This window comes from Hordeum vulgare, chromosome 4H (assembly GCF_904849725.1).
Source record: "Hordeum vulgare subsp. vulgare chromosome 4H, MorexV3_pseudomolecules_assembly, whole genome shotgun sequence".
In the NCBI taxonomy this organism is placed as follows: domain Eukaryota; kingdom Viridiplantae; phylum Streptophyta; class Magnoliopsida; order Poales; family Poaceae; genus Hordeum; species Hordeum vulgare.
The window spans coordinates 150350402-150376341 of NC_058521.1; positions in this window are offsets into that span (position 1 = coordinate 150350402).

Below are 25940 nucleotides of genomic sequence, written 5' to 3' on the forward strand. Positions count from 1 at the left end.
CTGAATTTCCTCAACCCCAAATTCTTCACTTGAGTAAATCATCATCTGTATTCTGCGTGCCTGCTTGTTGTGCAATCTGTTTTCATAATCTTCACTTTGTAATACTGCTGTTGTGAACAATTGCACAACTGATCCTTAACTGTTTCCGCTGTAAGTTAGTCATCAGTGAGGAATTTCCTCAAAAGGAATTTCCTCAGTGATGAAATTCTAAAAATCTCCTATTCACCCCCCTCTAGTCGATATAACGCACTTTCAATTGGTATCAAAGCAAGGTATTCCCTTGTTCTGTGTGATTTTGGTTTAACCACCTGGAGTTTTAGTTATGTCGACTGCAGGCATGTTCAAGGTGACTGCACCATGTCCCACCTACGAAGGGAAGAACTTTCCTTTCTGGAAGAACAAAATGCAACTGCATCTGCAAGCAATTGACAATGATCTCTGGTATATTGTGGAAAATGGTGTTCCCCTCGTTTCTGCCAGTGTCACTGCAGCTGATGTGAAAAGATTTAAGCAACTCGATTCTCAAGCGAAGAACATCATCTGTGGTTATTTGAGCCCAGGTCAGTTTGGAAGAGTAAGTGCTTTGGGATCTGCAACACTGATCTGGGAGAGATTGTGCAAGGTAAATGAAGGAGTATCAACCCAGCGTGACTCTCGTGTTGATATTCTTCGCAATCTCTTCAATCGCTTCAAGAGACATGACAATGAATGCTGCCAAGACACCTTTGATCGCCTCACTGATATATCCAATGAACTGCAAGCACTGGGAGCTCGAGACATCACTGATCACGAAGTTGTGAAGAAACTGCTGAGATCCTTGGATTCCTCATTTGACACTCTAGTTCTGATGATTCAAGAAAGACCAGACTACAAGATGCTAGATCCAGCTGATATTCTTGAAAGGCTAAATACTCATGAATTCCAGCAAGAAGAAAAGAGAGATCTATATGGACCAAGCTATTCCAGACAACGAGCACTGAAGGCTAGAGCAATTTCCTCATCTGAAGAAGAAACGGATGACAGTAGTTATGACCCTGAAGAATTTGGACACGAGCTTCCAATGCTTGTGAGGAAATTCCAGAGATTTACACGACGAGGACAATTCGGTAAATCATCAAGAAGAGACATGAGGAAATCAGAATCTGCATCTGAGGACTACAAGAAACGGACCTGTCACAAGTGCAAGAAATCAGGCTATTACATTGCTGATTGTCCTCGTTGGGGAAAGGAATCAAGGAAAAAGAAATACAAGGATGACAGTTCTGATGACTCAAAGAAAAAGAAGAAATCTTTAAAATCCTCATCATCAAAGTCCTCTTCACACAAGAAGACTAGCTTCAAAAAGGCTCGGGCACTTATTGGCAAGGAAATGGATTCCGAGGCAGAATCAGAAGAATGTGATGATGAAGAAGGCTCTGGAGAAGATTCAGAATCCGGACAGGCTAGTCTTGCACTAGCAACCAATTTCGTCAGTAAGTCAATCTTCAATCTTGAAGAAAATGAGTGCACCATCCATACTGATGACTATGCTGATGACTTCGCTCCAACCTATTGCTTCATGGCAAAAGGTTCAAAGGTATCACATAATGCCTCGTCCTCTGATTCAAGTGACTGTGAACATGATGATTACAAAAAACCCAGTTACAGTAAACTTGCCATCATTGCCACTAAACAACAAACTGCTCTGGAAAAGCTTCAAAAACTGCTAGACAAAAGTGATGATCTGTTGAATGAAGAAATGAATCTTAATCAAATCCTCGCTGATGACATGAAAAATCTTCAGTCTAGATTTGATATTCTTTAGGATCGTTATGATACACTCCTCACTTATCATGAGAAGCTTTCCTATGAATTTCTTCAAAAGAAGCTTGATCTTGAGAAGCTGAGGATGTCTTATGATGATCTTCGTATGGAAAATGATTCATTACTAGCTCAACAGATCAGTGCTAGTCAAGTTGAATTTATTCCTCCATGTCTTAAATGCATTGATCGTGAAACTGCTAATTCTTCACCAGAATCTTCAAATGCTACCACTGCTACAGATTCTTCAACTGCACCTGTTGTGTCAATTTCCTCACTTGAGGAAAACACAAATGTCACTGATGAAAATGCAGGGTTGAAGGAATTGTACGTGACAGGCATGTACAAAAGCCTCAAAGGACATCAAATCCTTTGTGATGTGCTCAAAAAGCAGATCTTGAACAGGAACCCGAGGAAAGAAGGAATTGCCTTTGAGAGGAAATTGAATGCTGATGGATCTTATTGGAAACCTGAGCAGTATCCCAAAACCTCATGGGTTGCTGCTATTGGGCCTCCTTTTGATCCATCTAATCTAATTGGCTTCTCATGTGAATTATCCTATTCCTCGGATGAGTCATTTGATTACAACTATAAACTGTTCAAAAATCAATCTGGTGAAGTATTTGCTCGATATGTTGGAACTAACTGCAGGAATGGCCCTCCTCTGAGGAAAATCTGGGTTCCCAAAAGCTGTCTTGAAAATCTTCAAGTGAATGTCCTCATGACATCACCTCTGAAGAATCTGAACCCTAGATCAAAATCCTCAGGAGGACCAAAGTCTTCAAGAGGATCAAAATCCTCAACTGATCAAAACTATGCTCGTACCCATGCTTCTGCGTCTAACATGCAGGGAAACTACAAGGAATATGATTATGAGCGCTACTCCTCAAATCATTATGTCCATAAATCCTCAAACCAGTTCTCTGCATACTCATATGAGTACTTTAACCCCCCTACTGTTAAGAGAAGTGCATTAGCTTCAATGCAACCTTTCTCATATGGTGCTTGCAGGATGTTGAACGCTTTGCCACCCCTTCAGATGTGGGTGGTGAAGAAATCAAACTAATCACTTCTGCAGGCCAAGTCTCCAGATGAAAATCATCATCTGAAGAATTTGCTGGAGACCTGAGGAAATGCTTGATAGGACGCAAGCTAATGATTGATGAAATAGAAATATTTCACACGTCCTTACATTTCTGTTATGATGAAATTACTAAACTGATGAAATTAGTATCATATTCTTCAAACTTGAAGCATATGAGATGGTAAGTTGTACTAATTCATCTGCAGGATGACAAACCCAAAAATACTGAGTGGGTTCTCGATAGTGGCTGTACACATCACATGACTGGTGATAAAAGCCTACTGATGAATATGCCACTAACTCCTTCACCTCTGAAGCAAATCACATATGCTGATAAAGGTAAAAGCAAGGTATTGGGACTTGGCAAAGTAGCTATTTCCAAGGATAGGCATATGGACAAAGTGATGCTTGTTGAATCCCTTGGTTTTAACCTCATGTCAGTCTCGATGCTTTGTGATCTTGATATGATTGTTATCTTTGGTAGATATAGATGTGTAGTCATCATGGAATCTGACAGATCCAAAGTTTTCGAAGGTGTAAGAAGAGGGGATTTGTACATTGTTGACTTCTCTACAGGTCCTCAACCAGCCACTTGCTTACTAGCAAAAACCTCAGAAGGATGGCTGTGGCACAGAAGACTAGGTCATGCAGGCATGAGGAATTTGCACACACTTGCAAGGAAGAAGCATGTCATTGGCATTGAATCTGTCAAATTCCTCAAGGATCATCTCTGAGGTGCTTGTCAATCTGGGAAAATGACCAGATCCAAGCATCCCTCCAAAACCATCATGACCACTAACCGTCCATTTGAATTGCTTCATATGGATTTGTTTGGACCTACTCACTATGCAACACTAACCAATGCAGCATCTCTATATGGCTTTGTCATAGTTGATGATTATTCCAGATACACTTGGGTGCATATCATAGTGTATAAAACTGAAGTGCAGGAAATCTTCAAACGATTTTCTTTAAGGGCCTCGACGAACTTCGGCATCAAGATCAAACATATTAGGAGTGATAATGGAACCGAGTTCAAAAACACTGGTCTTGATGATTATCTTGATGAACTTGGTATTACTCACGAATTGTCTGCTCCTTATACTCCTCAGCAGAATGGTGTTGTCGAAAGAAAGAACAGGACTCTGGTTGAAATGGCAAGAACTATGCTTGAAGAATATCAGACTCCTCGTCGCTTCTGGCCTGAAGCAATCAACACTGCATGCCATATCATCAACAGGGTATATCTTCACAAATTCCTCAAGAAAACCTCATATGAACTCCTCACTGAGAAGAAACCCAATGTAAGTTATTTCAAAGTCTTCGGTGCAAAATGCTGGATTAGAGATCCTCACCATAGCTCAAAATTTGCACCTAAGGCACATGAAGGTTTTATGCTCGGTTATGGAAAGGACTCGCACACCTACAAAGTCTTCAACAACTATCACAACAAAGTTGTTGAGACTGTAGATGTGCGGTTCGATGAAACTAATGGCTCGCAAAGAGAGCAATTGCCTTCTGATCCAGATAAACTGTCCCCTGAGGAAGCGATAAAGCTTAAGCCTACTGAAGATATTGTTCCCACTGAGGAAATTGAAGAAGAAATAATCCCTATCGCTGACAGAAACCAAGAAGATGCTCCTGAGGAAATTGCAACAACACCACTTCCTCAGCCCAGACAAAATCCTCAACCAGCTCATCCGAGGATTGCAAATGAAGTAGAACTTGACAAAATCCTCAATGACATCAACGCGCCAGGTCCTCTCACTCGCTCAAAAGCTTCACACTTAGTTAACTTTTGTGGGCATTTCTCTTTTGTATCTATCACAGAACCCTCAAAAGTAGCTAAGGCTTTTCTGGAACCGGAGTGGATCCAAGCCATGCAAGACGAACTTCTTCAATTCAAGCTGAATGACGTATGGGAGCTCGTCAAACGACCCGATCCTCGCAAGCATAACATCATCGGCACCAAGTGGATTTTCCAAAACAAGCAAGATGAGGACGGTCAAGTGGTGAGGAACAAGGCACGACTTGTAGCCCAAGGCTACACCCAGGTTGAAGGAATAGATTTCGATGAAACTTTTGCACCTGTTGCTAGACTTGAAGCTATTCGAATTCTACTTGCTTATGCTAATCATCATAACATCATCTTATATCAAATGGATGTGAAAAGTGCATTCCTCAATGGTAAGCTTGAGGAAGAAGTATATGTTGCTCAGCCCCCAGGTTTTGAGGATCCAAAGAATCCAGACAAAGTCTTCAGACTCAAAAAGGCTCTGTATGGCCTCAAGCAAGCCCCTCGGGCATGGTATGATACATTGAAGGAATTCCTCATGAAGAAAGGCTTCAAACCTGGTTCACTCGATCCAACTCTTTTCACAAAATCTTATGATAATGAACTGTTTGTATCTCAAATTTATGTTGATGATATCATATTTGAGTGTACTGACAAAAGATACAGTGATGAATTTGCCTATATGATGAGTGAAGAATATCAGATGTCTATGATGGGGGAGCTGAAATTCTTCTTAGGTCTTCAAATTCGTCAACAAAACAATGGAATCTTCATATCACAGGAGAAATACCTCAAGGATGTTCTGAGGAAATTCGACAGGCATGAATGCAAAGGTGCCAAGACTCCAATGCCTACCAACGGTCACCTCTGCACTGATGAAAATGGTAAAGATTTCGATCAGCAGGTATACCGTTCTATGATTGGTTATCTATTGTATCTATGTGCATCTAGGCCAGACATAATGCTTAGTGTTTGCATGTGTGCACATTTTCAAGCAAAACCGAAGGAATCACACCATAAGGTTGTGAAACATATTCTTCGATACTTAGCTCACACACCAACACTAGGATTATGGTATCCCAAGGGCTCCAATCTTCATCTGGTAGGGTATTCTGATTCAGACTATGCTGGTGACCGTGTGGATCGCAAGTCAACATCTGGCACATGCCATTTCCTTGGAAGATCACTGGTTTGCTGGTCCTCAAAGAAGCAGAACTGCGTATCACTCTCCACTGCCGAAGCTGAGTACATTGCTGCTGGTTCTTGCTGTGCTCAATTACTATGGATGAAGCAAACCCTCAAGGACTACGGCATCAACATGAAGAATGTGCCTCTCTACTGTGACAATGAGAGTGCTATCAAGATTGCCTACAACCCAGTACAACACTCGAAGACCAAGCACATCCAAATTCGTCATCATTTTCTTCGGGACCATGTCCTCAAGGGCAATATCCTCATCGACCATGTGAAGACTGATGATCAACTGGCTGATATCTTCACTAAGCCCTTGGATGAGAAAAGGTTTTGCAAGTTGCGGTGTGAGCTAAATATCTTAGAGTCTTCAAATGTTTTGTAAAAACATGCACACATCCTAACACTTATGCAAAGTTGATGACTTAGATGTGCAACACATGATGAAACGATTTTCTTCAACCAATGAAGAAAATCACTCTAAATGTGAAGAAATTAACGAAGAAATTGACTCTCAGGGCCCTACGACAATTGTACGCGGCGTCTGTAATCAACATTCTTATATGGTGGGCAACGCCACCGCCCAATGTGAAATTCCTCAAGTTGATTTTCTTCAAATGATCAAATTCCTCACAATGCATTTTTCATCAAATCAGCTATTCTTAATTGTGATGATCTATTGCAAAATCTTCAAAAACACTTGATGACTTTCATTTGCCTAGGTAGACTGTGATTTCTAGTCCTCAACAGCATTCACTTATTGCTAATTCTTCAAGTTGATGTTTCTGCTAAGTGAATGTGATCGGACCCTTTTTCCCTCTATGCTATACTTATCCAGTCTATTCAATTCTTCATATGCGTTCTACTTGAAACTTTGTTCAAAATCCTCACTGCATCCTTGTCAGCTGATGATTTTGTAACGAAAATCCTCAAATCTTCGAAAAATTGTTTTCTTCAAAGGAACAGTAACGGAAACCCCACTTCCCACGATTGGATAGCCATGATCTCCACTATCTCCGCCGCATCGTACGGGAGCTACACGTGTCCTGCGGAGACGTAGAGGCAAGGGCTATTCGGTCCGAAACTTTCGCGCCAAACAGTAACTTTCGGGCTATAAATATGTCCTTAACCCCCTCGGTATCATCTTCTTCGCCTCATCGCTCTCCTGCCACAGCACTCCGAACCCTAGCGCCACCGCTGGTAGTCTTGTCGCCGGCAAGGAAGAGCTTCACTGCCTCAACCTTCTCGCCGCCAGGATCACGCCGGAGTTGGAACATCTACGTTCGCCGCCGCCGTAGGCGGCCTCTGCTGCCAAGTTAGGGTGCATTGGACACTTGACCGAAGAACCTCTCCAACACCACCTTTTTGTGTTCTTCGCTCGCACCTTCCAGGGTAATTATATCCCATTTTTACAACAGATTAGATCTAAAATTTTACCTCTCCCTTGTGAAATCTGTTTTTCTTCAAGATACGATGCGCACATGATTCCTCAAACACTATCCATCACCACAATCATTGATGAACTAGCTAAGCATCTAAGATTTTCACGAGATTCCTCAATTGTGCGAATTTTCGGATCTGTACAACTCTGGAACCCAAGAACAGAATGCTTAAGCAAATTCCTCAACCACTGGTTATATTCCTCAAACTGTCAAACTTTTCCTTTTTCTTCAAATCTGAGAACGCATATGACCTCTCCAAATTCCTCGCAACTATACTCTGTTCACAGGTACACACATGTCAGCTGATGAATCTCTCGGTTCTCATCACATTAACTCATTTGCAGCGTTTCTGGAAGAAACTCTTCAAGGCTCATCAGAATCCTCAAGAGTTCAAAATCCTCAGATAATTCCTCGTCTGAAGAAAATGGAGGAAGAAAGGAAACAGAGGGGAGGAAAGAAACTGGAGCAGAACACAGCTGTGGACATTCCTGATGACATATACCTGGACTACTGCACGCCTGATGATGAACCTGAGACTATGCCTAAAAGAAAGATTAGGCTGCAGAAAATTGAACGCAGATGGGCAAAGGAGTGGAAGGAGTACAGGTTTGTGACTCCAAAATATGCGAAGAAATTCGCTTTGAAGCCTCCTGGCAGAAAGGCCCCACTTGAGGATCATCAAGTTGCTCATCCCTCAAGTCTCATGACACTTGATGACTACCCAGAGGAAAAAGAAAGGCATCTGGCCAAGCTCAAGAAGCAAGCAGAAACAGCAGTGAAGAAATTTCATGAATCTTCAGCTGCTGCCTCCGGTGCTGCTCATTCCTCAGCAGCAGAAACCTCAGGCTCCGAGATTCCTCAACCAAAGTATGTGCCAGCAAAGGCAAAAGCTTCAAAACCCCAAGAAAAGTTTGCACGGGCTTCAGTCACCAAACCCTCAGCTCCAAAACCCTCGGTTCCAAAACCGTCCACACCAAAACCATCAGCGCCAAAACCCTCAGCACCAATCGCATCTACACCAAAGTCCTCAGCTCCACCTCCAAAGCCAGTACAGAAGAAAGTCGTGAAGACTACGACTGCCAGCTCCAGCTCCTCACTCCCAGCTGCAACTAGCTCGGAGACAAAGTCTTCAACACCCCATGTGAAGACTTTGGCAACTACTGAACCTGCACCTCTGCCCAGCCCAAGCAAAATCATCACAGTCCCGTCTGCATCAGAGGGAAGTGAAGAATATGATGATGAAACTCTGGAAGCCATCATCAGGAACAAACAAGAAAGGGTAGCACAAGCATCAAGCAGTGTTATTCCTCTGGCGATGGACCCCAAGGTCCTCCTCGAAACTTCCTCCTGGTGTCAGCCACATGGTGGCTACTTCCATAAACAAAGCCAAGTGGAAGGAATAGAAGGCCAAGCAGGCAAAGATTGCAAAGGCCAGAAAGGAGAAATTCCTCAGGCAAAATGTTCTCAAACTGACGCCTGAAGCATTGGTGTCCACCCAGGCAGAGCTGCAAGTCTTGACTGACAAGTGTGAGAAACTGTCAGATCGAACAAGCATCAAAAGCAATTTCATCAAGCTAGCCACTAGTGCTGTTGATGACTACAACAGACGTCACCCCCCACCAGCACCAACTCCTCAGCCCCTGGTTGAACAGCCAAAAGATGCATCTCCTGTTGAGGAGGAAATTCCTCAAGCTGAGGAACAATACCAAGAGCGTCGTGCTGATGAGCCGGCCATTGAAGAAATCATCACTGAGACCGCTCCTGATGAAACTGCTACCGATCCAGCTGCTTCACCAAAGCAGGCTGATGACTATGTTCCAGCTGGTTCCTCACTGCCAGCTGAAGAATCTGTTAAGAAAACACCTTCCCCAAAAACTTCAAAGGTGAAGAAGTTAATCCCGTCTGCATCAGACGTGAAAAAGACAAGGGCTGCTGAGAAGGAAGCAAAGAAGAGAAAAGCTTCCTCAGCAGAAGAAAAGATTGAGGAAAAACGCCTCAAGGAAATTGAAGAATCTGCCCCACTGGACCCGGTGCCTCTTAATGTTGCACCCTCATTTGAAATGGTCGTCGTTGGTGACCACACTACGAGGGCAGATGAGGAAATGAAGGATGCTGCCTCTGAGGAGCATACTGATGAGGAAATTCAGATTGATGACAGTCCTCAACCTCATATTCCTCAGAAAGAGACTATTGAAGCCTCAGCTGCAGCAGCTGATGAATCTGCTTCTGCCACAAAGTCAGCTGATGAAAATCAAGCTGAAGAAAATGTCCAGTCTGAGCAGGCTCCTCCCACTGAACAAGTTGATCAAACTCCTCAAGCTGAGAAGGATGAAGAAATTCCTCAGCCTGATGCTCAGCTAGAACAAGAAATTCCTCATCCTGAGGAAACTGCTGAAGAAAATGTTCCCGCCCCTAACAATGAGTTCATTGTCCTCAACCCAGAATCTGCCATGGTTGTTTCCCCTCCCATTCCTCAGCACAATCTCAATCCAGTTCAGCGCCTGCCATTCTCGAAGAGGCCAAAGTTTCAGAAAGAAAATTTCTTTGAGGAACGCATGTATTTCATCGGAGAGAATCCTTATGACAAGCCTCAAATGCGGCATCTGAAGTTTTGGACAAGAACGCAGATGAACTACTATGCTTCTGTGCTCTGTGGCCGCAACAAGATATTCCAGCACAGGCACATTCCTCATGCTGACCTTGAAGAAATTCCCTGCATGGAACCAGTCCTCAGTGTACTACATGATGCAGGTTTGCTCCCTATGTGCTCCGACATATCAGATTGGAATAGTGAGCTAATTCTTCAGTTCTATTCAACTCTGCACATCTCGGGCAATGCTGATGACATCAACACTTGGGTGTTCGACTGGATGACCCAAAATACTCACTACAAGGCTCCAGCGTCTGAACTCCTCAGAGAACTGCCCGTACCAATTCCTTCAGAAGGGGCAGTGAAGCTTTATGGTGAGCATGAGCTGCCAAATGGAATGATGGAAGTCCTCATGAAGCCTTTGGCTGCAGGAAAACCCTCAAGAACCACATTCCTCGTCCATGAGCTAAAGTACACACCACGGTCTGTCTACCGCATTCTCTGCAGTGTGCTAGCGCCAATCAAAGGCCATGATGATGACGAAGATGTCGTCGGCCTCATGAAGAACATCCTCTTCAACATCATTCACGGTATCCCCATGAATATCCATGATTTCTTCTTGAGGACTTTAGCTGACAATGCAATGTGCCCCTATGATCACAAAATCTATGCACCATGGATCATGAGATTCCTCAGGACAAGGACAGGCATCAACTTTCACGCAGATTTCCAGAACCATGTTGGTTATATGCCTCCTATCCGGGTCAACAAGAAGACTTTCGAGCCCATTGAGGGAAAAGGAAAGTCTGTGATTGATGAAGGAAGCAGGCCCCTTGATGGCCAGTTCAAAGAACCAGATGCATATTCCTCATGGGATGACACTGAGACTCGTCCGCCAAGCCCAGTTCCTCCTTGCGTGCTAACCACCAGAGAACTTCTTCTCAGTCTTCATCAGAAGGTGGATCACAACCACAAATGGGTCAAACGCCAGTTTGGTGCCATTGTGAAAACCCTCACTGAGACATAGAACAGTGTGAAGCTTAATCATCACTATCTGCATGAGGTTTTTGATCGCACCTGGGCTACCCTTGCACATCTGAAGACCCAGACTGAGCTTGAAGAATTGAACTTTGAGCAGGACTTTGACTGGTCGTGGCCTCCCAAGAAGAAGTTCAGGCCCATTCCAGTGCCAGATCTTGAAGACAGCTCCTCCTCGTCCTTCCGCACCGCCGAATCTGATGAGGAACAACTTGACACCGCGACAGGCCCAAGGAAGAAGACTACACCCAAGAAGCGCCAAAGGATCTTCATCAACTGCCAAGCAATGAAGTCTTCACGGACGTTAGTCCTCCGTTTGTCCCTTTTTGTCCCTTGATGACAAAGGGGGAGAAACTTGAGAGTTAGTCTTCAAACGGGATTTATTTTTGGGGCTTATGAACTATATTTAAGTTACAAACTCTTGGCTCCTCTGAAATTTTTATGTAATGAGTTGTAACTTAAGCCCGATGGTACTCTGACGCTTTTGAACGTTTTTCTTCGCATGCTTATTCCTCAAGTTTTAATGCACGCATGCTGAAATTCGTCAGATACCATTTGCCATCATGCATCCTCATTCTCTTCATATGATATGTTATATGTATGCATGATTTACAAGATTCAGGGGGAGATCTCCATGATATAAATCATCAATGTGCGTATGCTATAAAAGCAAAATCCTCAAGGTATGCACATCATCAGGGGGAGTCTCTGTGAATCTTGTTTTCAAATTCCTCAAATGAGCATTTACACTTCATATTTTCGATCCCTGTTGAAGACTTAACCTAATTGTCATCAACCACCAAAAAGGGGGAGATTGTAAGTGCATCTAGTGCCCCTTAGTGATTTTGGTGGTTTGAAGACTTATAGGTTAAGTATCTAATGTGTTTTTAAGTGTACATAGGATCTATAAGTCATTGAGAAGTTTGAGATATTTGAAGAATATCGACCCCTAAAAATATATGTCTTCAGTTGAAGAAATTGGTCTGAAGCTGAAGAAATGAATCGCGAAGAATTTGCGATGAAATGGATATTCCTCATGAAGATATTGATATTGAGAAGATCGGTGGTTCCTGAAGAAAATCGTTCTGAAGAAATTGAAGCGTGAAGATTTTCGTTTTCTGTTTTACTTTCTTCGCATTTGATGAATAGGAACACCGTACTGTTAAAGGGGGTCAAAGTAACACTATGGAATGGATTTACTCATGATGCTCAACCCAAGCCAAATCCTACCAAAAGCCTCAAGTGAGGAATATGAGTAACATGAGGACTCTCACAGTTGAGAGTCCCGACCGTTTCGATAAGCCACGCCAAGTCACTGATCTTATCCACTCCAACGGTCATATTATTTAAGGGCATTAATGTCAAATCATGTCGGGATGCTCCCAGGCTATAAATAGCCGCCCCCCACAATCACTAGGTGGTTGGCTGCTCCGTTAGAAACTGACACTTGTCATAAGAGCAACCCAATTCCTCAGAGCTTTCGAGAGTAAATCATCAGTGAGGAAATATACCACCCACCGAAACCACAAACCAAACCTAGTGATTGAGCATCACTGAAGAAGTTGTTCCTGTGTGGGACTGAAGCCTTTTACCTTTGAGGACTGTGCATCCTCCAGACGGTTAGGCGTCATGGTCTAGAGCAATCCAGCAGTCAATTGTGGATCGTCGGGTGACCGAGTTTGTGAGGGTTTGGAAGTCTGCCCTGAAGACTTACCACGAGTGTTGGGCGAGGACTGTGTGTCCTTAGCTCAAGGAGAATACGGTAGGGACTGTGTGTCCCGGGACTGGGTGTCCTTTGGTTTAAATACCAAGCCGCTCCAAACCAGATGTACAACTATCACAGCAGTTGGAACTGGGTCATCAACAACAGTCTTCACCAAGAATCGGGTTCTAATTCCTCAACTCTTTACATTCTCTGTATTATGTGTTGATGACTTTCAATGTGACTGTTTGAAGAATTTGCTGAAGACTCTCTCTGAATTTCCTCAACCCCAAATTCTTCACGTGAGTAAATCATCATCTGTATTCTGTGTGCCTGCTTGTTGTGCAATCTGTTTTCATAATCTTCACTCTGTAATACTGCTGTTGTGAACAATTGCACAACTGATCCTTAACTATTTCCGCTGTAAGTTAGTCATCAGTGAGGAATTTCCTCAAAAGGAATTTCCTCAGTGATGAAATTCTGAAAATTTCCTATTCACCCCCCCCCCTCTAGTCGATATAACGCACTTTCAGTTGTAGTATTTCTTAGCAGAGTAAGATTTTCTATCAAGACCCCAAAGCCAAATATCCTTGTTGTTTGAGTCTCTATTTAGGTTTTGGACTAGAGAGCTGACTGTTTGAAACTCCTAATTAGCTCTTTCTGACAGTGGTAGATGAAAGAGATTGATCATGCTATCAGTGTGTGCAGCTTGGAAGACTTCCTCAGCAGTACAAAAAGAGTCCACAGCAAAAGAGAATAATCTTTGAAACCTTTGGGCTAGAGGCATGATAGAACCATCTACAACCCAAGAATCAGACCAGCATAGGAATGTGTCACCTCTGTTGGGCACAACATAGGTGACAGCCCTGAGGTTGTCCATTTTTTGCAGATGTCCTTCCACCAGAAAGAGCCACAGAGAGAAGTCCCCTGAGGGACAGTATTGTGGTAGTAAGTATCCCAGATTAACTTCACCCAAGGAACATCAGCTTTGTTGAGAAATTTATCTACATGCTTGAGTAGTAGAGCTTCATTCTGAATAGCCAAATTCATAATGCCCAAACCCGCCTTCATTTTAGGCCTGCACACCAGGTCCCATGCAGCAAGAGAGGGGGCATGATCCTGACCATTTTTCCTCCACAGACATTGCCTCTGAATTCATTCCAACTGCTTAAGTATTCCAGGGGGATATCCAGACTGCACAGAAAGAACAGTGGAACAGAGGACAGAGCAGAGTTGAGGTATTGAAGCCTTCCCCCTTGAGCTAGAAAAGAGGAGCTCGCAGAGAGCTTCCTCTCCATACTGTCCACCAAGGGCATGAGGCCAATGATTCTGGGTTTAGTTGTAGCAACACGTAGGCCAAGATAAGTGAAGGGAAGAGATCAAGTCTTACAACCTATTGCATCAGCCAGGAGTTGAAGATGATGGTGATCAATGTTTACTGGTAACACCGCAGATTTGTGGTAATTCACCTGAAGACCTGTGGACTGTCAGAAGAGCAAAAGCATTGTTTTGAGCTCCAAAAGTTGTGATTTATCAGCACGCATGATGATAAGAGTATCATCAGCATATTGGACAATTGGAAAATCCTTGTCATGAGAAGGGATTGGTAACTGCAGCAAACCATCTTCTAACAACATGTTAACCAAGGTCTGGAGAAAATCTGCAGCTACTGCAAAGAGTAAAGGGGACAAAGGATCCACTGCCTGACCCCTCTTCTACACATGAATTTTTTACCAGGAACTCCATTAATCAATATGAGCATCGACAGTATTGAGAAAAGGTCTGCCATGATGGGACAAAAGCTATCTTGTGCAGTAGCAAGAACGAGGAAATCAGCGGGATACTTTGTTTTACCACACAAGACTTCAACATCCCTTACAATTCCCACAGGGCAGATAGTATCTCTATTGGCAAGCTGAATAGTGACATCAATGGGCTCTATCTCAACAGGTGCAATCTCATCTTTGATTTCATCATATAAGGATTGATGTATTGCACTAACACTAGCACCCACGTCACATAAGCCATGATAACAATGATCTCCTATCTTAACAGAAACCACAGGTATGCCAACAACACGCCTATGTTTGTCTCTAGCATGAGGTTTAGGAATTCTAGCAGCATCTTCACAGAAGTGAATATTATGTCCCTCAACTTCTTCAGACGGAAGATCTTTGATAATAGCAATGCTAGGTTCAACTCTAATTTGCTCAGGGGGGTGTAGGTGTTCTAATGTAGCCTCTACATATTATAGTTGAAGCTTTAGAATGATCCTTTATCCTAACAGGGAAAGGTGGTTTCTCAATGTAAGCACTGGGAACAACAGGATCATTATAGGAAATGACTTTCTCTTCAACTGGAGTGGGTTTAACTACATTGACTTCTAAAGGAGGATGATATTTGATCCACTTCTCTTGGGGGAGATCAATATGAGCAGCAAACGATTCACACAATGAAGCTACTATCTCAGAGTCAAGTCCATACTTAGCACTAAAATCACTAAAGGTATTTGTCTCAACAAAGGATTTAACGCAATCAAACATGAAATTCATACCTGACTCCTGACCTTCTCCAAGCTCCCAATCTTCAGAGTTGCGTTTAATTCTCTCCAATAAATTCCATTTGAAGTCAATATCTCTCTTCAGAAAAGAACCGGTACAAGAAGTGTCAAGCATGGTGCGATCATCATGAGAAAGCCGAGCATAGAAGTTCTGAATGATAATTTCTCTCGAGAGCTGATGATTGGGGCATGAATATAGCATTGATTTAAGCCTCCCCCAAGCTTGAGCGATGCTTTCTCTGTCACGAGGCCAAAAATTATAAATATAATTCCGATCACGATGTACTAAATGCATAGGATAAAACTTTTGATGAAATTCCAATTTCAACCGATTGTAGTCCCATGATCCAGTGTCATCACATAGCCTATAACATGTCAATGCCTTATCCTTCAAAGATAAAGGAAATACCTTCTTCTTGACCTCATCCTCGGGCACACCTGCAAGCTTAAATAAACCACAGACTTCATCTACATAGATTAGATGCAAGTCTCGATGTGATGTTCCATCTCCTATAAAAGGATTACCAGCAGTTTCTCAAGCATACCCGAAGGAAATTCAATGGAAATATTTTCAGTAGGTGCAGTAGGTTGAGGAGAAACTCTTCGTGCTTCCGTTCGAGGTGAAGATACCCCGAACAAGCCCCTCAAAGGATTAGTATCCATAGTGACAAGTGACAATAAATTTCAGCACACTATATGAATGTTTCCTTACCAAGTTCCACTTACCAAAGGTGCTTCACTCCCCGGCAACGGCGCCAGAAAAGAGTCTTGATGACTGCTAGCAGTCCCCGGCAACGACACTAGAAAAATGTTGTTGACGTGTTCCTGACTTGATGCCTCCCCGGCAACGGAGTCAGAACTGCTCCCAGTTGCTCAACAATTAGCAATTGTCTTGCAATTGTCTTGCAATGGCCCACCAGCGCGTGGGATCGCGGCAGTTTTGGAGGGTAGAGTATTCAACCCAAATTTGTTGGTTCGCCTTACACGAAGCAAAAGGATACTCTCAAGTATTAGCAGCTGAATGTGTCGGATTCAACCGCACCTGAAAGATTAGTATCTGCAAGCAAAGTATCAGTAGCAAAGTAGTATGATAGCAACGGTGCCAGAAACGATATCTTGACGGCAGGCTATTCCTAAATGTTGTATCAATGGCACCAGAAGTTTCCCGTGGACGGGAAATATTATTTCCCGTCAACGTCGAGAAAAAGTATTGTAGCAGGTAGCAGCAGTGTAACGAGTAACAACGGTGGCAAGGGACAGCAGTAGTGACAGCAGTAGCAAGTAGCAGCATTAGCAAGTAGCAGCAGAGCAAGTAGCAGCCGTAGCAAGCAACAGTAGTAACTGCAGCAGATCAAAGCAAGTAACAACAGTGGCAATAGTAGTAACAGCAGCACAGCAAAACAAGTAACAGCAGTGGCAACAGTAGTAACAGCAGCAGAGGAAAACAAGTAACATCAGCAGTGGGACAAACTGGTAGGCAATGGGTCGGTGATTCTTTGGATGACATTCATCATGCAACAGTTATAACACAGAGAGATATGTGGCTAGCTCCCGTTCATCAATGCGATATAGGCATGCATTCCGTGTGTAGTCATACGTGCTTAGGGAAAAGAACTTGCATGACATCTATTGTCCATCCCTCCCGTGGCAGCGGGGTCCAAAAGGATACTACGGGATATTAAGGTTCTCCTCTTAATAAAGAACCGGAACAACGCATTAGCACTTGGTGAACACATGAACCCCTCAAACTATGGTCATCACCGGGAGTGGTTCCGGTTATTTTCACTCCGGGGTTGCCGGGTCATAACACATAGTAGGTAACTACAAATTGCAAGATCGGATCTAAAACACAGATATATTGTTGACAACATAATAATTTCAGATCTGAAATCATAGCACTCGGGCCCTAGTGACAAGCATTAAGCATGGCAAAGTAGTAGCAACATCAATCTCAGAACATATTGGATACTAGGGATCAATCCCCATCAAAACTAACTCGATTACATGATTGATCTCATCCTACTCATCACCGCCCAGCGAGCCTACGAATAGATTACTCGCGAACGATGAAGAGCTTCATGGAATTGGAGAGGGAAGAAGGTTGATGATGATGATGGCGACGATTTCCCCTTTTCGGAGCCCAAAACGGACTCCAGATCTGCCCTCGAGATGAAGAACAGGATGTGGCGGTGCCTCCGTATCGCAAACGCGATGAAATCTTCTCTCTTGATTTTTTTCGGGACGAAAGTGAATTTATAGAGCTGATTTTGGGGGCGGCAGAGCCACGTGGGCCCCACAAGCTTGGTTGCCGCGGCCAGGGGGGGCGCGGCAACAGGGCTTGTGGCCCACTGGACCATCCCCTCCGGTGGATCTTTGCGCAGGTATTTTTCATATTTTCCAGAAATATTCTCCGTAAATTTTCAGGACGTTCCGAGAACTTTCATTTCTGCACAAAAACAACACCATGGCAATTCTACTGAAAACAGCGTTAGTCTGGGTTAGTTCCATTCAAATCATGCAAATTAGAGTTCAAAACAAGGGCAAAAGAGTTTGAAAAAGTAGATACGATGGAGACGTATCAACTCCCCCAAGCTTAAAACCTTGCTTGTCCTCAAGCAACTCAGTTGACAAACTGAAAGAGAAAGAAAAACTTTGACAAACTCTGTTTGATCTTGTTGTTGCAACTATGTCTAACTCATAACCAGAATTTCAGCAAGATCACAAGTTAACCTCATAAGCAAGTGACACAAAGGTTTCACGGTAAACTAATATCAATGACATAATCAGCTAGCGAGAAAATAATAATGAGTTTCAGATACCAACAATTCAATCAAAACAAGCATGAAGCAATATGAATGGGTGGTATCTCGCTAGCTCTTTCTGAGACCGCAAAACATAAATGCAGAGCACTTTCAAAGATCAAGGGTTGACTAAACATTGTAATTCATAGCAACGAAGATCCAGTAATAGTCATACTCAATATCAATCAAAAGCAAAGCATTAAAATGACAGAGGTGCTCTCTAATTGGTACTTTTATAAGAGGAGCACGACTCAACAGGAACATAAATAGACAGGCCCTTCGCAGAGGGAAGCATTGATTTGCAGAGGTGCGAGAGCTCAAGCTTTGAAAATAGAGATAATAATTTTGGGTGGCATGCTTTCATTGTCAACGCAATGACCAAGAGTTCTCAATATCTTCCACGCTACTCATGCTATAGGCGGTTCCCAAACAGAAAAGTAAAGTTTTAACTCCCCCACCACCAATCAATCACACTCCACGGCTAGCCGAATCCTCGGGTACCGTCCATACTAACATCAATCCGGGGGGAGTCTTGTTTTATAGTTATGTTTTCGATTTAAGCGTGGAACTGGGCATTCCAATTACCGGCCCCTTTCTCGTGAATGACAGTGAATAAACACATGTCGAGGATAACACGGCTAATATGGAAGATACCAATAGCCCCCTGTCACCACATGAGCGGTTCGGGCATGCAAAACATATTATTTCTTGAAGGTTTAGAGAATGGCACATGCAAATTTACTTGGAACGACAGGTAAATACCGCAAATAGGTAGGTATGGTGGACTCTCATGGAAAAACTTTTGGGTTTATGGAAGTGGATGCACAAGAAGTATTCCTCTTAGTACAAGTGAAGGCTAGCAAAAGACTGGGAAGCGACCAACTAGAGAGCGACAACACTCATCAAGATGCAATGAGTTTGACTAACATGGAGTGCAAGCATGAACAGGATATAAATCACCATGAACACGAACATCATAGAGTCTATGTTGATTTTGTTTCAACTACATGCATGAACATGTGCCAAGTCAAGCCACTTGAATCATTCAAAGGAGAATACCATCCTATCATACTACATCATAGTCATCTCAAAATCTATGTTGGCATTCAAGACAAACCATTATAAGCTCCTAGCTAAATAAGCATGGCATCAGAAACTATGATCTCTAAGTTGTCATTGCAAACATGGTTCTCTCACAACAAAGCTAAATCTGGGACAACAAGCTAGTCATATTTACAAAAACAAAATGGATAGAGTTCATACCAGCTTTTCTAGTCTTAGTCACTTCACCATATATCATCATTATTTCCTTTCACTTGCACGATCGAACGATGTGAAAAATAATAAGAGTGCTCGTGCATTGGACTAAGCTGAAATCTGCAGGCAAACACAAAGGAGAAGACAAAGTAATATGGCTCTTAAGCTAAACAGGTATGCATGCAAGAGCCACTAAACATTATAACCAATATCTTCTACCTTGACCCAAAGAAAAAGAAAACTATTTACACGGGAAAGCTCCCAACAAGCAAAAGAAGAAAGGAAAATCTTTTTGGGTTTTCTCAAAAGGACACAAAACAAGAAAACAAGAAAACGAAAATAAACTAGCATGGATAATACAGTAGCAAAGTGTAAACACCGACTAACAAAGTGAAAGCATAAGCATGAATGTAAAGTTGGTGCAAACATGTACTCCCCCAAGCTTAGGCTTTTGGCCTAGCTTGGTATACTCCCAAGGACGGTCCTGGCGAAACCCAAGATCATACTCGGGGTTATACGGGAGCGCCGCAGCCACTACCTGAATAGCTGCCTCACGGAGACGAGAAGCCGTCGCCTCCCTCTCATACTCCTCTACCTCTCCTATGGTTATTTAGTATCTCCGTTTAACGTGAAAGTCAAAGAAAGCAGGAGCAGGAAGGGTAATATGGAAAACACGTTGTCAGTTAAATATCAATCGGTATAGGAGGGATTCATCATCCCTCTCAAGGAACTGGTAGCGTGTCATAGCGACGCGGTCAAGGAAAGTTGTATGGAACGGGGGATCTCCTGCGCGGATGGGTACTCCAAGAAAATTTGCTATGCGAGTGGCATAGATGTCGCCAAAGAAATCCCCATCAATAGCATTCTTATTCAACCTCCTTGCTATAATAGCTCCCATGTTGAAGCTTTTGTCACCCGTCACTGCGCTCTTAAGGATACTAAGGTCGGATGCGCATAGGTGACAGTGTTCAACCTTACCGTTAATGCATCTACCTATGAAGAGGGCAAAGTAGTGCAATGCAGGGAAATGAATTCTTCCTATGGTAGCTTGCGTGATGTCTCTAGTTGGAGTCTCCAACAGATATACTAGAGAAAAAATCTCTAACCGAAGATTTAGCAGGACCTTTAAGATTACCCCCATCGGGTATTTTGCAAATTATGTTAAAATCCTCCAAATCCATGGCATAGGATTTATCATACAGATCAAACAGTATGGATGAGTCACGGCCAACTGAAAATTTAAATCTACGCACGAAAGAGGCAGTGAGCATAGCATATTGTTCACATTTATCTAAGAGGAATTATTCTAACCCGGCATTGCGGACAAGTGTATCAAACTCATCCTTGAAGCCTTCTTCGATCATGAACTCATCGGAAGGCCATTCACACGGTTGTACCGGTACGTCCCTTAGTTGATAAGGATCGGGCTCCCGAATAGAAAGACGGGGACCCTTCTTACTTGAGGAACCACCGTGAAACTTCCTCCTGAGCATAATTTCTTTTTGCTGAAATTTTGAAGTTCAAGAGAAAAGTGAATAAAGACCAACCACACCTTGTAGCAACTACTCCTACTAGTGTCTAGAGACCGTATCACGTGCTAAAACTACTTGGGACCAGCTAAAATCAATATTTCAAGCTCAAGAATAGGGTCACCAAGGTAGCAAGAATACGCGAAGGATAAAGCACTAGAGCAAAAACTAATTGGACCAATGGAGGAGTCACTTACCAAGGAGTAATTTCCCCAAAACGGTTCGGAGAATGGTGCTTTGAGCAAGGAGATCGAAAATCACAGCCAAAAGAGCAAGAACACGGGTTTGAGCTACGAAACAATTTTTTCTGGAGGTAGAGGAAGAGGATGGGAGCTGGAATGAGTGGAGGGGGTCCCTGTGGGCCCCACAAGCTTGCTTTCCACGACGAGGGGGTGGCCACAGTGACAGGGCTTGTGGCCCACTGGTGTGGCCCCCAGGCCAGCTCTCTGTCCCAGTATTTTTCAAATATTCCAGAAAAAATCATACTAGATTTTCAGGACCATCAGAGAACTTTTATTTTCGGGGTATTTTTCTACCGCCGCTAAAACAGGAAACAGGGAAAACTAAACTAAATCTATCATTTTTCTTCTAAGCAAAAGAAAGTGAAAGCTTAAAACATAGGTATGTGACTCTTGGATTCATCCATTTCATGGTCATCAAAAGAAATCCGTCAATGGGGTTGATCAAATCCTCATGACAAAACTTTCTCGAATCGCAAAATAAAACGGAGAATTTTCGAATACCCACTAAGTCACCTCAATGGGGATATGTATCTCCCCAACAAGAAAATCATACTTCATCTTAACACGAGGAATAGGGCATTCAAAGCTCCCAATAAGAATCGATGAAGTTTTTTCGATAGCATTGATGCAATGTACTTGATATCGTTTCTTCGAAAAGTGCACGGTATGCTCATTACCGTTGACATGGAAAGTGACATTGCCTTTGTTGCAATCTATAACAGCCCCTGCAGTGTTTAAAAAGGGTCTTTCGAGGATGACAGCCATGGCATCATCCTCAGGAATATCCAAGATAACAAAGTCTGTTAAGATAGTGGTATTAGCAACCACAACAAGCACATCCTCGCAAATGCCGAAAGGGAAAGCAGTTGATTTGTTGGCCATTTGCAGAGAAATTTCAGTGGGTGTCAACTTATCCAGTTCATGTCTACGATAAAGAGAGAGAGGCATAACACTAACTCCAGCTCCAAGGTCACATAAGGCAATTCTTACGTAGTTTCCTTTAGTGGAGCAAGGTATAGTGGGCACTCCGGGATCACCAAGTTTCTTAGGAGTTCCACCTTTGAAAGTGTAATTGGCAAGCATGGTGGACATCTCAAGATCTGGTATCTTTCGTTTATTGGTCACGATATCTTTCATGTACTTGGCATATGGAGACATTTTGAGCATATCAACTAACCGCATCTACAGAAAGACGGGTCTTATCATTTCAATAAAGCGCTCAAAATCCTCATCATCCTTTTTCTTGGATGGCTTAGGAGGAAAGGGCATAGGTCTCTGAGCCCATGGCTCCCTTTCTTTACCATGCTTCCTAGAAGTGAACTCATTCTTATCGTATCTCTTCGGTTGTGGGTTATCAGGATTAACCGTAGGTTCAATCTCCACATCCTTATCATTGCTAGTTTGAGCATTATTATGAACATCGCTGTCCATATTGTCACCGGGTTCATGTTCATCACCAGATTGTGTTTCTGCATCAGACGCAGAAATATCATTTGGTTCTTCAGGTGTGACAGTATTTGGTGAACTAACATGCAGGATGACTGGGTGTATCAGCATTAATTCCTTGAGAATCTTGATCAATTCTCTTAGGATGGCCTTTAGGATACAAAGGTTCCTGAGTCATTTTGCCTCCTCTAGTAATGACTCTGACAGAGTTGTCATTTAATTCACTGAGCAAGTCATTCTGAGCTTTAAGTACTTGTTCTACCTGAGTAGTAATCATAGAGGCATGTTCACTCAGAAGCTTCAGATCATTGACATTTATGTCCACACAAGCACTTAAATGACTAAGCATACGAGTACTTTGTTCCAAATGTCTGCTAACATAATCATTGAAACTCTGTTGTTTGGCAACAAAGTTGTCAAATTCATCAAAGCATAGGCTAGCAGGTTTATCAAAAGGAATATCACTCTCATCAAACCTACGCAGAGAATTTACTTCCACTACCTGTATCGGGTTATCGAGACCATGGATCTCTTCGATAGGTGGTAGATTTTTGACATCTTTAGATCTAATGCCTTTCTCTTGCATAGATTTCTTGGCTTCTTGCATATCTTCGGGACTGAGGAATAGAATACCTCTTTTCTTAGGAGTTGGCTTAGGAGGTGGTTCGGGAATAGTCCAAGCATTATCGTTGATCAAGATGTTAGTCAGTAGAGTCTTAGCTTGTTCTACAGTCCGTTCCCTAAAAACACAACCGGCACAACTATCTAGGTGGTCTCTAGAAGCAGCGGTAAGTCTGTTATAGAAGATATCAAGTATCTGGTTCTTCTTAAGAGGGTGATCAGGCAAAGCATTCTGTAGCTGGATGAGCCTCGCCCAAGCTTGTGGGAGACTCTCTTCTTTGAGTTGAGCAAAGTTATATATTTTCTGCAAGGCAGCTTGCTTCTTATGGGCAGGGAAATATTTCTCACAGAAGTAATAGACCATATCCTGGGGACTACTCACACATCCAGGAGCAAGAGAAGTGAACCAGGCTTTAGCGTCATGCTTTAGAGAGAAAGGAAACAGCTTAAGGATATAGTAGTAGCGGATCTTCTCCTCACTAGTGAAAAGGGTGGCTATATCGTGTAGTTTGGTAAGATGGGCTACGACCGTATCAGACTCATAACCGTGGAAAGGATCAGATTCGACTAGACAGATTATCTCGGGGTCGATAGAGAATTCATAATCCTTATCGGTGATAAAGATAGGTGAAGTGGCAAACTTTGGGTCGTATTTCATCCTAGCTTTCAGAGATTTTTCCTTCCACTTGAGAAGTAATTTCTCAGCGTCATAGGCATCCTTACACGCAAGAAAATCCTCAGCTATTTCTCCCTCCATAACATAACCCTCAGGTATATCAGGCAATTCATATCTAGGAGAGCTAGATCTAGTAGGAGCAAAAGCAGGTTCTATCTCAATAGTATCGACAGTTTCAGAAGGATCACGAGCATTGGCAGTAACTCTAGCAATATGAGCATCAAGGAATACCCCTAGTGGCACATCAGGCAAAGTAGTATCTCTAGCAGTATCAAGCATAGCATCATCAGGCAAAATAGCATCTCTAGCATCATCAGGCAAAGCAGTATCAGGCATAACATCTCTAGCAGTATCAGGCATAGCATCTCTAGCAGTATCAGGCATAGCATCTCTAGCAGTATCAGGCATAGTAGCATCATAAGCATCATCAAGCACAGGCGACATATCAAGATTTCTAGCAGGAGGTGATGTCGCAAACTTACTCATAACTGAAGGTGAATCAAGTGCAGAGCTAGATGGCAGTTCCTTACCTACCCTCGTAGTTGAGGGCAAGACTTTGGTTTTTGGATCTTTCAGATTCTTCATAGTGATCAGCATATATAAATCCCAAGTGACTCACAGAATATAGCTATCCTTCCCCGGCAACGGCGCCAGAAAAAGTTGCTGCTAGCAGTCCCCGGCAATGACACTAGAAAAATGTTGTTGATTAGTTCCTGACTTGATGCCTCCCCGGCAACGGAGTCAGAACTGCTCCTAGTTGCTCAACAATTAGCAATTGTCTTGCAATGGCCCACCTGCGCGTGGGATCGCGGCAGTTTTCGAGCGTAGAGTATTCAACCCAAATTTGTTGGTTCTCCTTACAGGAAGTGAAAGGATACTCTCAAGTATTAGCAACTGAATGTGTCGAATTCAACCGCACCTGAAAGATTAGTATCTGCAAGCAAAGTATCAGTAGCAAAGTAGTATGTTAGCAACAGTGCCAGAAACGATTTGTTGACGGCAGACTATTCCTAACTGTTGTATCAATGGCGCCAGAAGTTTCCCGTGGACGGGAAATATTCTTTCCCATCAACATCGAGAAAAAGTATTATAGCAGGTAGCAGCAGTGTAACGAGTAATAGCGGTGGCAAGGAACAGCAGTAGTGACAACAGTAGCAAGTAGCAACAGTAGCAAGTAGCAGCAGTAGCAAGTAGCAGCAGAGCAAGTAGCAAGCAACAGTAGGAACAGCAGCAGAGCAAAACAAGTAACAGCAGTGACAACAGTAGTAACAGCAGCAGAGCAAAACAAGTAACAACAACGGAAACAATAGTAACAGCAGCAGAGCAAAACAAGTAACAACAGCAGTGGGACAAACTCGTAGGCAATGGGTCGGTGATTCGTTTGGATGACATTCATCATGCAACAGTTATAACACGGAGAGATATGTGGCTAGCTCCCGTTCGTCAATGTGATATAGGCATGCATTCCGTGTGTAGCCATACGTGCTTAGGGAAAAGAACTTCCATGACATCTATTGTCCATCCCTCCCGTGGCAGCGGGGTCCAAAAGGATACTACGGGATATTAAGGTTCTCCTTTTAATAAAGAACCAGAACAACGCATTAGCACTTGGTGAACACATGAACTCCTCAAACTATGGTCATCACCGGGAGTGGTTCCGGTTATTGTCACTCCGGGGTTGCCGGGTCATAACACATAGTAGGTAACTACAACTTGCAAGATCGGATCTAAAACACACATATATTGGTCACAACATAATAATTTCAGATCTGAAATCATGGCACTCGGGCCCTAGTGAAAAGCATTAAGCATGGCAAAGTAGTAGCAACATCAATCTCAGAACATAGAGGATACTAGGGATCAATCCCCGTCAAAACTAACTCGATTACATGATAGATCTCATCCTACTCATCACCGCCCAGCGAGCCTACGAATAGATTACTCACGAACGATGAAGGGCTTAATGGAATTGGAGAGGGAAGAAGGTTGATGATGACGATGGCGAAGATTTCCCCTTTCCGGAGCCCAAAACGGACTCCAGATCTGCCCTCCAGATGAAGAACAGGATGTGGCGGCACCTCCGTATCGCAAACGCGATGAAATCTTCTCTCTTGATTTTTTTCGGGACGAAAGTGAATTTATAGAGCTGAGTTTGGGGGCGGCAAA